This window comes from Austrofundulus limnaeus, unplaced genomic scaffold (assembly GCF_001266775.1).
Source record: "Austrofundulus limnaeus strain Quisiro unplaced genomic scaffold, Austrofundulus_limnaeus-1.0 Scaffold1728, whole genome shotgun sequence".
In the NCBI taxonomy this organism is placed as follows: Eukaryota; Metazoa; Chordata; class Actinopteri; order Cyprinodontiformes; family Rivulidae; genus Austrofundulus; species Austrofundulus limnaeus.
In genome coordinates, this window is record NW_013954130.1 from 1 (window position 1) to 4,743 (window position 4,743).

The following is a 4,743-nucleotide window of genomic DNA, read 5'->3' on the forward strand; positions in this document are numbered from 1 at the left end:
ACACACACACACACACACACACACACACACACACACACACACACACACACACACACATACACGCATGCTCTGTGAAGACACTTTGGAATGTGAGGCACAAGGAAGATATGCATAGTACATTCAGAAGCGCGCACACACAGATATGTGGGGACCCTGTCCCAACTAAACGTCTGATCTCAGCAGGAGTGCATTCAGCCTGTGGCACCTTCAAACGGCAACCACTGCAGATAGAGCTGCAACTGAGCTGCCAGACAGTGGCCACAAGGACCCCACTGTTTTACTGTTTGACTGTCTGCTCCCTCGTGTGTGTGTGTTTGTCTCCATCACCCTTCTGTGTGTGTGCCTGAGTGCCTGTAAATGAGTGACTGATTGATGACATGCTAAACGCCGTCCGTTCAAGCGACATACCAAACCCATCACGTCATACTTTATTGTTACAGTTCAGCCCCATTTAACATTTTATGGTCATGAGAGAAAAAAAAAACAGGAGAAAAAGTCAAAACTTCTCAGTATGATCTAACTCTCACAGCCTGCTGGGAGGGCGCCAACACGAAACACAAATTTCTCTTGACAGCTGTATGGATTGCTCCAAATTGAATAACCTTTCCGTTAACTCGGTGAAAAGTAGCAGGTGCAACGGTTACTTCTGAGGATTATAGACAGGCAGGCGACGCAGATGTGCCAGTTAGAGACAGAGACAGAGAGAAAGCTGCTTTCGCTGGGTGCTGATGCTCTGCAACATAAATGAGTAAAGCCTTCTAACTGTCAAAACCATGGAAACAGCATTTGCCAGGTGAAGACGGGAGACACTGAAACCAAACTTCTTTCATCTGACACAAGCAGTACACATGTTGGATGACTGCAATGACTGTAAGATGACTAATAATTTCTCTGTCGAGAGAAGGGAAAAGAAAATAGGGGCAAAATGGACTTTTAATTGCACTAAAAGCTAATATAAAAAAGTAAAAACAGAAGATTACCCAAAGTGAAATGGGCTTCAGTGACGCCAGGATAGATATTAGTCAGCGCAACCATTAAACCCAGAATGGCTGCCCTCAGGCGCTAAAAGACCCAGGCTGTCCTTTTAAGAACAGATATAAGGGAGTTCATTAACAGAAAACAAAGAGGTTCAGTCAGAAGGAGTGAGAGACCGATGGGCCAACTGGCTGAGATGAATTGAGAGGTTCTATTCCATTCTTTCCCTCCATCCCCCCTGCCTCCGGTGAGGTAGCTCTTCTCACCGCAGAACCCACTCGCCCTCCTCTCAGATGAGCCTCCTATCAGGCCAAAGAAACTTGATACAGGGCTGCTAATGGAGCCAGTGAAGTACCACCGGTTTAAAAATCCATGTGTGATCAATATCCCTGGCTCCCCGGCCTTTTTTCCAGATCATCCCATTTAGAGATACATGCAGATGTGATGCATCATAATGATGAGGCATCCTAATTCAAAATATGGTTGGCAATATGTGAAAAAAACAAGGAAAACCATTTGCATTGTTTTAGTAATGAACTTGGGATAGACCCCTGTCTATACTGTTCCTTTAATTTATTTATTTATTTATTTTTTGCTTTCGTGCAAAGCAGCAGCATTTAAAATATGTTATTACTCTTTCTGTTGCCATGGGAAACATTCCTAATGGCGATGCCTTATCCAGAGTCCTACTGTGGCTGGAGTGCCCAGTCTTTCTCATGTCTTTGTTCTTTCTTTTCCTTCGTCTCTTTTTTCCCCAGTGGAACAAAGTCTTGATTTAATTTACCAGCAAGACATGATCATTCTTCCTGATTACTGTCAATATGAAAACAGAAAACTCCATGAAAAAATGGGGCAATGTTAGAATTAGAGCATCCAGTTTGCCTTTTAAAAATAGTCTTTTGTTGATAATTGTAGTGACCCAGGCTGCATTTAACATTAGACCCAACATTTTTTTTTTCAATTCAGTGCTGTTTACACACCATATCTTATGAAGCGTAAGCAGGAGTTATATTGTTTTCGTGCTTTTTTTTCAGTGATTTTTGGTCAACCATAGCACAAAAACGGCTGCACCGATCAACATGAAATTTGGCAGGACTGTAGATGAGTCTGACCTACACTGTACCAGCCAATGGTTTTACGATAGACCCCATATTTGAGGAGGGGCCTACTTTCAAAGAGGGTGTGTCTGGACATGCAAAAATGCTTATGACTCAGAAACTGTTCAACATAAAACCTTCAGATTTCTTATGTTGTTTGGCTCTGATGAAGCTCTATCCATCAGGCCCACCAATCAGTGCCCCCCACCCCCCAGACCACCAATTTATCTGAAAAAGGGGTMTCTGGACATACAAAATGGTTATTGCTCAAGAACTATTAAACATAAGAGCTTCAGATTTCCATTGGTTGTTTAGCTCTGATGAGGGGCTATCCATCAGGTCAACCAATGCCCCATAAAAATAAAAAATAAAAAGACCTCCACTCAAACCACTACAATTTTGGGATGCACCTAGTAGCATGACATTTAGTAGGAATAAAGACTTCTGAGTTCCGGTGCATTTCTGCTGTATCTAGTTTAGGTTATGATAGCAGCTGTTTGCAAAAGTTGCATTTTGAGCAACTATTTAGCAGTGTGAGGTAACAGACATGACAGGTTTTATTGACGGGTGTGAGGTGAACAGGAAATAATCTGATGTGTTTATGATAGTGAGCTTCATGTTATAGGAAAGCCTGAGTCTGCAAAACTCTAATAGTGCAGGCACTCAGTATTACTGCCACATCATTCTTGTAGCTAAATGTTTTTTAATGTATTTTAACTCATGAAAACATGGCTAACGATCAACCAGCAAGTTATATTGTTGTCKTCTTTATTATTTTTTATCAGAAATGGGTAAAAAWWTTTTTTGCTTGTTTGTTTGTTTTTGTGAATGCATGCGTGTTTGTCATGTTGGCAAAATATCTTAAGAACCGCTCGATGGATTTTAATGGAACACTCAGGAATCACTCGATCTACAGCTGATTAACTTTTGGAGTCCATCCAAATCAAGTTGGCTGCCATTGTCTAGGAACCTTAGCAAACTCAAAAACAGATTGCCACTTAGTTTTACATCTGTTGAGTTCAACTTTGGTGTATTTGTAGCTAATAATCATAMCCTGCTCATATTCTGAGTTTTAACAGATTACACAAGAGCTTTGCTACAAATGTTTAATGAACCTATTAGAGAAAAGTCTCCTAAGCCATTTGATTGATTTTACTAAACTATTCAAACAGGAATCATTACACGTGCATTTACAACAGATTAATGTTTGGAATAAATCTAATTCAAGATGGCTACCGCAGCTAAACAACTTCAGCCATCACAAAAAGGTCTATAAACCAGTCATATTTACAGATAATGCAGTGAACATCGATGTAGCTGAGAGTCATCCCAAACTCATACTCTGAGCACTTAAAGAGGACATGTGAAAAATGCACTTTTTGTCTTTTTTAGATGTTAATTTTAGCCATGCATTTTGTTGTGCWACTTAGAGTCTCTAGAAGAGCAGARAAGTTTAATTTAGTCTCTCCGGGTGCTGCATAGATATCTTTATTTTCTGTTTGGATCGTGTTTTTAAATTTCTATGACATTTTCTGAACTATTACTTCAAATGTTTTGTGATGGAACTGCTGAAAAATGTCTGGTCTTATCAACTATGGGCTAGAATTTGGTCATTCTCCTCTGGCTCTGGGTCAGACTCTGGCTCCAACATGTAAGGCTGGATGGAAACATTTTCCAATGTTGACATCTTTTAATCAAATTGTAAACAACATAATTGTGCGCCACTGTATAATTGCAAACCCCTCCATCAAGATACAATGGACCGCTCTGGAAGCTAGAAGAAGCCTTGTTTGGATTTAAAGAACCAGACCCAAAATGAGCTGCTTTGAGACACACCTTAGAAAAGTGATGAAATGGGGGCTGGTATAGTTAMAATAGGGAGGAGTTCATATTAATTCATTACAGTTCCGCTTTACGTAGACCCCGGATGAATTATTTAGGCCTTAATGTGAAAAAAAAAAAGACAGCTTTAAAAGCATGACATGTTTCCTTTAAAGCTGAGAGTCATTCCCAAAACCTATTCTGAGCACTTCAGATGGTGGATGTTCATTTTCAGGGAAAATAGCTATAATAACATGAGGATCTTAGACTTGATGAATTCCTCAAGGAATGCCAGGTCAGTTAGTTGCCATTTAAAAGTACATGGTAATTGACTAAACCTGTCATATTTTTTTTATTAATGTCAAACTATGAATAGACTCACCGTTATATTTTTTATTTTATTTTCATTTTATTGTATTGCTTTTTTTTCTTATTCCTCATGTTAAACAACACAGATCAGTTTTCGGGAACGAGTAATAACTTGGTCTGATGACGTTCAGGGGTCTTGACAAGCATGTTCTCACAGGGGGGAGGAGTGTGTGTCTCTCTCTGTGTGTGTGTGTAAGGGTGGGATTGAGGAGGGAGCGGAGCGGGGGGTGGTGGTGGGGGGCAGCAGCGTAATTGAATTGTATGAATCAGCCCTCACACAGACCCCGCCCCCCTCTGCACTCGTAGCGCTCCGGCTCTTCGCAAACGCAACGCCCATAGGCAGAGAGAGTGTGTGAGTGTGTGAGAAAGAACGAGGAAAAGAGGGAGTGTGTGTCGCGGAGAGGAAAAGAGAAGCACAAGTTAGGAGGCGATTTTTAAAATTATTATTATTTCAGCGAGTTTTTTTTTATTTTAAGCCTAG